Source organism: Pecten maximus, chromosome 1 (assembly GCF_902652985.1).
Source record: "Pecten maximus chromosome 1, xPecMax1.1, whole genome shotgun sequence".
Classification (NCBI taxonomy): domain Eukaryota; kingdom Metazoa; phylum Mollusca; class Bivalvia; order Pectinida; family Pectinidae; genus Pecten; species Pecten maximus.
In genome coordinates, this window is record NC_047015.1 from 10,065,380 (window position 1) to 10,076,793 (window position 11,414).

Genomic DNA, 11,414 nt, shown 5'->3' on the forward strand with positions numbered 1-11,414 from the left:
CTCAGACTTGTATCACAGCTTCTGATTAGTGAAAACCATGTCACGTGATTAAAAACATTCGTTATGTCACCCTCTCGTGAGCCCTCCAAAATCGTTATGTCACCCTCTCGTGAGCCCCAACTCGGAACTCTCTTCCGTAACGTCTTCAAAAGTAGTCGAATCAGAGAAGTTCCGAGTATTCTGCTTGACAACAACAATGGCTGCCGGCGGACGCTATCGTCTGCCAACAGAGGAGGAATTGGCGAAATTATTGCAAGAAAAGGATTCTAAAAACACCAAAAGGGTCATCAATGTGGCCGTGGATTCCTTTAGACATTTCCTATCTGCAACAGGTAGGCCTAGACCAAAGGATTGTGAAAACTTCGACGTCCATACATTGAAAGTTCAACTGGGAGAATTTTATACCGGGTCCAGAAAGACGATGGGGTACCTCTTAAAAACTTTTCTTAAAAACTGTTGATAGTAATAAATAAACTTATTGATACCAAAATTAATTCACTTATGTTTTTTTCGGTATAATAAAACAATTACTGCCCTTGTTCCGAGTTGACATGAATATTTGCCCACATGACATGACACCTCTCGGGTGGTCAAATATTCATGTCAACCCGGAACAAGGGCAATAATTGTATAATGTCATACTCCATCTATACCACAGTATGTCATACTCTATCTGTACCACAGTACATCATACTCCATCTGTATCACAGTATGCCATACTCCATTTATATCACAGTATGTCATACTCCATCTGTAACACAGTATGTCATACTCCATCTATATCACAGTATGTCATACTCCATCTGTACCACAGTATGTCATACTCCATCTATATCACAGTATGTCATACTCTATCTATATCACAGTATGTCAAACTCCATCTATACCACAATATGTCATACTCCATCTATACCACAGTATGTCATACTCCATCTATACCACAGTATGTCATACTCCATCTGTATCACAGTATGCCATACTCCATTTATATCACAGTATGTCATACTCAATCTATATCACTGTATGTCATACTTCATCTATACCACAGTATGTCATACTCCATCTGTATCACAGTATGTTACACTCCATCTGTATCACAGTATGCCATACTCCATTTATATCACAGTATGTCATACTCCATCTGTAACACAGTATGTCATACTACATCTGTACCACAGTATGTCATACTCCATCTGTATCACAGTATATCATACTCCATCTGTACCACAGTATGTCATACTCCATCTATATCACGGTATGTCATACTCCATCTGTACCACAGTATGTCATACTCCATCTGTACCACAGTGTGTCATACTCCATATAGATCACAGCATGTAATACTCCATCTGTATCATAGTATGTCATACTCCATCTATACCACAGTATGTCATATTCCATCTGTACCACAGTATCTCATACTCCATCTATACCACCGTATGTCATACTCCATATAGTTCACAGTATGTCATACTCCATCTATACCACAGTATGTCATACTTCATCTATACCACAGTATGTCATATTCCATCTGTATCACAGTATGTCATACTCCATATAGATCTCAGCATGTCATACTCCATATAGAACACAGTATATCATACTCTATCTGTACCACAGTATGTCATGCTCCATATAGAACACAGTATTTCATTCTCCATCTATACCACAGTACGTCATACTCCATCTATACCAAATTATGTCATACTACATCTGTACCACAGTATGTTACACTCCATCTGTACCACAGTATGTCATACTCCATCTGTACCACAGTATGTCATACTCCATCTGTATCACAGTATGCCATACTCCATCTATACCACAGTATGTCGTACTCCATCTATACCACAGTATGTCGTACTCCATCTGTACCACAGTATGTCGTACTCCATCTATACCACAGTATGTAATACTCCATCTGTATCACAGTATGTCATACTTCATCTATACCACAGTATGTCATACTCCATCTGTATCACAGTATGTTACACTCCATCTGTATCACAGTATGCCATACTCCATTTATATCACAGTATGTCATACTCCATCTGTAACACAGTATGTCATACTACATCTGTACCACAGTATGTCATACTCCATCTGTATCACAGTATATCATACTCCATCTGTACCACAGTATGTCATACTCCATCTATATCACGGTATGTCATACTCCATCTGTACCACAGTATGTCATACTCCATCTGTACCACAGTGTGTCATACTCCATATAGATCACAGCATGTAATACTCCATCTGTATCATTGTATGTCATACTCCATCTATACCACAGTATGTCATATTCCATCTGTACCACAGTATCTCATACTCCATCTATACCACCGTATGTCATACTCCATATAGTTCACAGTATGTCATACTCCATCTATACCACAGTATGTCATACTTCATCTATACCACAGTATGTCATATTCCATCTGTATCACAGTATGTCATACTCCATATAGATCTCAGCATGTCATGCTCCATATAGAACACAGTATATCATACTCTATCTGTACCATAGTATGTCATGCTCCATATAGAACACAGTATTTCATTCTCCATCTATACCACAGTACGTCATACTCCATCTATACCAAATTATGTCATACTACATCTGTACCACAGTATGTTACACTCCATCTGTACCACAGTATGTCATACTCCATCTGTACCACAGTATGTCATACTCCATCTGTACCACAGTATGTCATGCTCCATCTGTATCACAGTATGTTATACTCCATATATACAACAGTATGTCATACTCCATATATACCACAGTACGTAATACTCCATCTGTATCACAGTATGTCATACTCCATCTATACCACAGTATGTAATACTCCATCTGTATCACAGTATGTTACACTCCATCTGTACCACAGTATGTCATACTCCATCTGTACCACAGTATGCCATACTCCATCTATACCACAGTATGTCGTACTCCATCTATACCACAGTATGTCGTACTCCATCTGTACCACAGTATGTCGTACTCCATCTATACCACAGTATGTCGTACTCCATCTGTAACACAGTATGTCATACTTCAGCTGTACCACAGTATGTCATACTCCATCTGTAACACAGTATGTCATACTTCAGCTGTACTACAGTATGTCATACTCCATCTGTATCACAGTATGTCATACTCCATCTGTACCACAGTGTGTCATACTCCATCTATACCACAGTATGTCACACTCCATCTGTACCACAGTATGTCATGCTCCATCTGTATCACAGTATGTCATACTCCATATATATCACCTATAGAGGTTATTGAATGCTTTCCCCTTTAGTATAACACTTGGGTTGTATTGTCTCTTGATGAAAGTAGCGAAACCCAATGTATGTAACTATCGGTGGTTATGCCAGGTGATTAAGCTTGGGGAAGAATACCACCGAAAATGTAAACGGAACTAAATCATTTTGCTTACAATTATGAGCGATCGGAAAAATAATTAAAAAGAAAGGTCATTTTAAAATCTAAAAGAGCTTAAAGGTTTAAGTGAAATAGTAATAAACAATTTTGTCAGTAATGAAAATAAAAGTAATTTAAAAGAAAAAATGAAAATTACCTTATTCCAATCATAATATTATGGGTAACCATGTTGTTTATTCTTTGGTTAAACGCTATAACTGGTGAGGTATAATGTTAATTAAAGACGAAGAAATCCAATACACAAAAAGCAAAGAATTAAATATATCCTTTTGTCGATGAAAAAAGATTTGACGTATCGGTTTTTAAATTACTTCTGGCAAACAATATTCAAAATGACGCATGTTGCCTTAGCGGAAGTAATGTCTCCATGATGACGTAATGTACAATAATGATGCGCACATCCTGGAGAAGGAATTCCTACTCAATTGGTTACTCGCTACCGGTCCACTGTGTGGTGTACGCGAGGATGTTACCAGTCTTTGCTTCAGGGTATAGCGCCGGTACGCAGTTGTGACTACGATGTATGTACTATCCGCAAAAAAATGAAATAAGTCATTTCTTCAATTGTTTTCTCTTCATTATCCCATTTACTGTTTTGGTTATTGAGAACCCCAGCAGCGTCACCTAGTACTGTAATTTCCTTTGAAATGTTTGATGAAGTTAACAAATAATTGTTTTCATTTACCTGCATCAAAGTTACTTTGGGATAACTTAAGCCCACCAAGCAATTTGACGTTACCCCAATGCAAATAAAAAAAAATCTTGAAACATCCGTTTAAACATAATGTTAGCATCCATATATCTACATTCTGAGTTTTGATCGTTTACTCATTTGACCAGGAAAACACTTTGAATGCAGTCTGAAAACTTCGTTTCAAGTGCTGATTTTCCACAAAGTACATTAGTTAAATATTAATACGCCTGAAAAGTAGCCCCGTTTCTTTTCCGTAAATTGTGTTGTTCTAGCCATCTATTCACATAAAATAAGTCTGATTTAATATTGATGATTGACGTAAACATCCGTATAAACACAACGTAAATATCCCTATAGACATAATGTAAATACTCGTATAAACATAACGTGAATACCCCTATTGACATAACGTAAATACCCATATTGACATAACGTAAATATCCGTATAGACATAACGTAAATATCCGTATAGACATAACGTAAATAGAGAATAATACATACCTTTTTCCATATCGGACCCAATATTGGCCCCGAGACCCCAATATTGGCCCAAGGGCTTCGGCCCTTGGGCCAATATTGGGGTCTCGGGGCCAATATTGGGTCCGATATGGAAAAAGGTATGTTTTATTCAATTTATTGTATTCTTAGTAATAAATCACAGAACATTAATCAAAACAACAATTATAACTTGACAAGAAAAATCAGATTCAAATTTTTAATGTATTGAATTATAAACACTTTATAATATTGACAAACTGAGTTTTTTTTACGGTGTTATTGTTTCTCATCCGAGCCACAAACTCACGTGTTCCGTCGGTATCGATCTTGTCCTGGGGCTGGGGTTCCACTGTTTCCGTGTCAAATATGAATTCCGTGATGTCGTCTGCCAGTCCCGCTTCATCATGGAACGATTGGTTAACATCGGCTTGTACGACCTCTCCTATTGTAAAGTTTAAGTTATCAATTTCCTCGGTTACCATGTGTTCCTTCTCGGCGAGATATTCTAGCTCTGCAATTCGTGCTGCAAGCGAATTTAAAATCTTCTCTCCCATGTCCTCATTCCTTCGTCTACTCGACGCCATGTTGATTGTTTTGGTTTCGCTGACAACACAGCACCTACGTCAAAACCCGAGAGACCCGAATAGTTTGATGAGACGCAAAATTTAGAGGTGTTCCGCGAAGAGGGCCAATACAGGGATTGGGGTGCATTACTGAATCAATAATGCATGGGTAAGGATTACGGATCGGGAGATTTGGCGCCATAATGCATATGCAAAAAAAACTGTATTTATTACTAAGTATACAATAAATACCCATATTGACATAACGTAAATATCCGTATTGACATAACGTAAATATCCGTATAGACATAACGTAAATATCCGTATAGACATAACGTAAATACCCATATTGACATAACGTAAATATCCGTATAGACATAACGTAAATATCCGTATAGAGATAACGTAAATATCCCTATAGACATAACGTAAATACCCGTATAGACATAACGTTAATATCCACATAGACATAACGTAAATACCCGTATAGACATAACGTAAATACCCCTATAGACATAACGTAAATACCCGTATAGACATAACGTAAATACCCCTATAGACATAACGTAAATACCGTATAGACATAACGTAAATATCCGTATAGACATAACGTAAATACCCCTATAGACATAACGTAAATACCCCTATAGACATAACGTAAATACCCCTATAGACATAACGTAAATATCCACATAGACATAACGTAAATATCCGTATAGACATAACGTAAATATCCGTATAGACATAACGTAAATACCAGTATAGACATAACGTAAATACCCCTATAGACATAACGTAAATATCCGTATAGACATAACGTAAATACCAGTATAGACATAACGTAAATACCCCTATAGACATAACGTAAATACCAGTATAGACATAACGTAATACCCGTATAGACATTACGTAAATACCCGTATAGACATAACGTGAATACCCCTATAGACATAACGTAAATATCTGTATAGACATAACGTAATTACCCCTATAGACATAACGTAAATATCCACATAGACATAACGTAAATATCCGTATATACATAACGTAAATACCAGTATAGACATAACGTAAATACCAGTATAGACATAACGTAAATACCCCTATAGACATAACGTAAATACCCCTATAGACATAACGTAAATACCCCTATAGACATAACGTAAATACCAGTATAGACATAACGTAATACCCGTATAGACATAACGTAAATATCCGTATAGACATAACATAAATTCCCCTATAGACATAACGTAAATACCCGTATAGACATAACGTAAATACCAGTATAGACATAACGTAAATATCCGTATAGACATAACGTAAATACCAGTATAGACATAACGTAAATACCCCTATAGACATAACGTAAATATCCGTATAGACATAACGTAAATACACCTATAGACATAACGTAAATATGCAAGACAACACTCGTTTATTGCGCGGACGTATATATTCACTCGTGCGCTCCGCGCACTCGTGAATATATTCGTCCGCGCAATAAACTCACAAGTGTGTGGTCTTGCTTTTATCACATACCTTTAGTATTTTGTAGAGGTCAAACTTTAAAATTGATTAACACTTGTGGTTTTCACAAATATCGGGAACTTTTCAGTTCGCCTCGTCTTTCAGAAACCGGTTTGAACTTGTTTTAGCAACACCCGTCACCGGTACTTCACCCGCAAGTCATGTAGAGAGAAAAAACAGAGCAGATTTTTGTCATATACTTTCTCTGTGATATTTAACTGGTAAAACATATAATCCACAAGATACACACACATTTCTAATACATTTTGTGGTAACAATTACTATTTTAAACGATTGGCAACAATAAATGGTTAAATAAGAAACGTTCACAAAAGTATAAGTAAATTCTCCCAACTCGCGATATCGCTGCATTACGTCACTGACACACAAAAACTCAAAATTTCCCACGGTGTAACTTCAGTCATCAGAATCGGAGTCGGGCAGCTGTGCTATGCGTCTGTACTTACGAGGAAGTGACATGCTGTGCAATGTGGTATTTTTTGACTGGGATGATATTTGAAAGGAGATATTGAAAGTTCCTCCACGGATATTTGCACCAGCAAACATTCCCGTCGCAAGATTTTGCACCTCTTTCTCACGGGGGCAAGTTGTGACGGCTGGTAGGTTTTGACTGTGTGATGTTTCCGCCATTGGCCTACGTGATACTATGGATGTTACACTGGAAGATAAAGCAGACTTCTTCACGTTTTGAAGAGTTTCGCACATTTCACGTTGTTGGTTAAAGGAAGCTACAGCATAGTTATTTACACTATTTACGTTTTTGTGACCAGACAATTGCATAATAGTCGTAGGAGCAACGCCGGAATGGAGGAGTTTTGTACACAGTGTTTTTCTCAAGGATTGGTTTGTTTTTTTCCCAGTAAGACCGGCGTTACTTGCCATTGTTTTCATCATTACACCGAGTTTGTTTCTTCCAACTGGCTGGTTTTTGAACCACTTTCCACCAGTGCTGTTCTGATTGACAGCGATATAAAATGGAGACTCCGGTGTATTCATGGCCTGAGGACGGTGCTTGGCGTACAATTTGTAGCCTTCGATTGGACCACAGGTGCCTGACTCGTTTTATAAAATAACAAGTTGCTGTCCTTCAAAAAAGGACAACAATACGTGAACTGACAAATTTTGCATAGCTTCATAATGAATTTGTTATGATGTACAAAATAATTCTTTACTGAGTGTTGTTAGATGAAGGAATATATATATAAAAAAAAAACACTGTCTGAATACAAAAGATACATGTTAATGGTTATTTCATACATGTAAGTAGTTATATTGATAGCATGATGTTCAAGTTTGATAGATGTTCAAATCTGCCTTTATATCTTCTTAAAAGATATTATACATTTTCTGAAATCATTGATGTATAATAAAGCTACTTTATTTTTCTTACCCCGTTTTACCAGTGCTGTATGAAATGATTTGATGTAAGTGACATTCAGAACATGTAATGTCACCATTCTAACAAAACTACATGTTATAGAATGTATTTGCCATTTAAGTCAATCACTACTTCCAACGTTAAAAACAAAGAAATTGCATTGGGCTATATTGTAAAAATACAATTAAATGTTCAGTCTGCCAGTAGACTTTAAAAGACTTGATGCAGAAAATTATAGGTTTTCCACATCCTTGGTTTCAGATGAAAATTGTATCATCGCTTAGTTACTCCTTGCGATTTCTACACAGACCAAGGCTGAATTTTATAGTCTTTCTTTAGTAGAGTTATCAAAGGTAGTATAATTTATGACACTTAAGCTGTTTTACAATTCCTACAAATGTGTATAAAGTGAATAAGAGACTACTACTGAATTGAAAACTTCAACAATATTTAATGTATACTGAGCATCAAGTACAAAACTAAGGCACCTAATGAAGAATTAACTTCAACACTAAATCAAATGCCCAGAAGGGAAGAATTTGCATTTTGAATATGTGATTATGCATGAATCTCCAAACTAGTTGGGATTCATTCGGAAATTACCCTTTTGCACACAATGTTTTTGACTGTGTTGTTCATAATGGTGCAGCGAATTTCCTTTAGTAAAATGTTAACAATTGTTTCTATCAACACTTTTTTTTATAATTTGGTTCGGTTGTAATGCCATTGGCAATCAGAATCTTGTCCAGTTCAGGTTTGAATAATGTGACTTTCGTTGCAGTTGGGAAAGATGATGCTCCTTGGACTGATTCAAACATGCATGGTTACTCGTAAATAATGATTGCAACTGCTGGCTGTGTATGTAACTTTGCATGAGCAACAGAACATTTTGTATTGGTCATCACATTTTACTGTGGATTGTTTCTTGTTGTTGCACCCTGGGTAGGGGCAAGAAAGATAAGGATCAATATCGTATACAGCACAGAGGGATCCGTTTTACAATTTGCCACCAGAACTGCTCAGATTCGCATCATCATTGTCATCTTCGGATGAGATATTTCTGCAGGGTTCCATAATGGTTGTATTTCTGTGGTGAAAAGGATAACATTACATTTATGCATGCTTTGTGTGTTTTATATGTTATCGTCCATCATTATTGGTATTTCTATCCATTAATTTATGGCGCAACTGATGGTTATTTAATTTTATAGACAGGACAATTTATGTATTAATATCTGCAAGTACATAAACAGAATAAATATATTTCAAACCAGTTGAAAAAAGGATATATTGTAAAGTTTACCCAAAGCGTTTGTATTCTTTACCTCACAAAGTGATCCACGAGTAGTAGTCAGGCGCTTCTCGTCATTAAACAGTCGAACTTTACACTTGGTTAACTGCAAAATTTGCCCCTTTTCTATGGTGTTTACCATGTCTTCCCATATTGCCAGTTGTTTTGTCATCCTTGTCCTTGAGGACCATTCCTTGAAAGGCCACCATATTTCCATCTACTGACTTTGTTGTAGCTGGTGAAAGCTGAAATGTATGAATATCATGTATTAGTAATTTAATTTCTATTTCAGCTACGATTGTTAGTAAATCAGAAGATGAATCCATAACATTATATAATTTACATGATTAACTAACTGATCTTAGTTAACTTATTAAATAATGCTTAGTATTAAGATATATATCATCTTAACAGCTAGGCCTACAAACATCGCACCTGGAACTTGGAAGCTATTGTTTAAATGCTTTTAGCGTAAGTTTACTTGAAAACGTACAAATCAACACCATGAAAAATTGATTCAAATAACATAAATGGAAAATTTAAACATATTTGTTAATTGTGTCACGTTAAATCAACTCACCTTGCACTTGATATCACCTGTCTGTCAGCAGACGTTCTCAGCAGACGATCGACCACGAGGAGTCAGGACAGGATGCTGGAGAGTGGGTTGAGTAAACCGCTAACGTTATGATGCGCTGTTAAGTCCCGAGAGCAACCGAACGTAATTGATAACGACTTCTAGCTGGTTAAACAATAGACACTATTGAAGCCCGAGGAGAACCGAGCAGACTCAAATTAATCATTGACCGGCGCGGTATCTCGTAGGTAAACAGTCAGCAGTCTCCATTATTAAAAGATAATAACAGGGTTTGTGGCTGCTGTTGATAGTGACTAACGCAGGCAAGCGTCACATGAATATACGTAAACCATTTGCCTAACCAGCGGTCCCCTCGCCAATTAAAAGATAACGTTTCTATACAGTAACATCAATTAGTAATCACAGACACACTGTAACGTAATGCTGCTGATGATAGCGACTGGGCTGTCAGGCGGTCAAGCAAGCAAGTACGTAAACCATTCACATGAATGTCACATGCGCAAACAACATCTTCCCCATAGCATCCGGAATCTTGCATCTGATATTGTTACTGCGTCAGGGTCCACGCAATAACATATAAGAGTACATATAAATGAGAAAGGTTCTGAACTCCCCCAGGCTTGAAATCTCATGTATTTATTTCTAAGTACCGTAGCTTCGGTTGTATTGGATTGATTTTTTCGAAGTAGGCCTTAAATTGAAGAGAAATGGTCAATCTTTAAAATAAACCATAAGATGTTGTCGATTTCTCGACATTAGTTAACGAAATCTGGCGTGAAACTTCAAAATTCTCTCGATTTTGTTTACTCGGACAAGTTGACGTATCGGGGTCACCACACTTTGACTCTATTGGACATAGCTTTAAATACGAAGTCCACGGGTTAGTCAAGAGGTACGCTGCATCAGATCACCGAATACAACTATTACATACACTTACTTTATATATTCGAGCACCCTATCGACGGCCCGGGACTTTTTATGCATACTGATAGCAGATTTCCCCCTTGAGTAGCCATGTTGTGCCAGCCGCGGTAAATTTAAACAAGCATTCTGATTGGTTATAGAAATGTGTTTAACCAATCAGAATCTACCCAATACAACAGAAGCTACGGTACTTAGAAATAAATACATCAGATTTCAAGCCTGGGGGAGTTCAGAACCTTTCTCATTTATATGTACTCTTATATGTTATTATTTTATAAAACGAGTCAGGCGCCTGTGATTGGACATCGCCACTTAATTTCAGGATTTTGAAACTGTTTCGGATTAAATGATCTTACGTGAGTACTGTTTCCGCCTCTTGTTTTGGTTGTTCTTTCGTTAAATTCTAGGTATTCTGACCCATTTTCATCTCTTTTTTATTCGATGTCTCCCCATTTCAATT

The 11,414-nt window shown here is 36.9% G+C and overlaps 1 long non-coding RNA gene across 1 annotated transcript; it reads right to left on the reverse strand.

The window, feature by feature from the left end:
- Positions 1-8,988: 8,988 nt before the first annotated feature.
- LOC117324423 lies at positions 8,989-10,540 on the reverse strand. Its single transcript, XR_004531989.1, has 3 exons — positions 10,013-10,540; positions 9,467-9,677; positions 8,989-9,228 (listed from the first exon to the last, which is right to left on the reverse strand). It is a non-coding gene; the product is annotated as an uncharacterized LOC117324423 (long non-coding RNA).
- Positions 10,541-11,414: the final 874 nt, after the last annotated feature.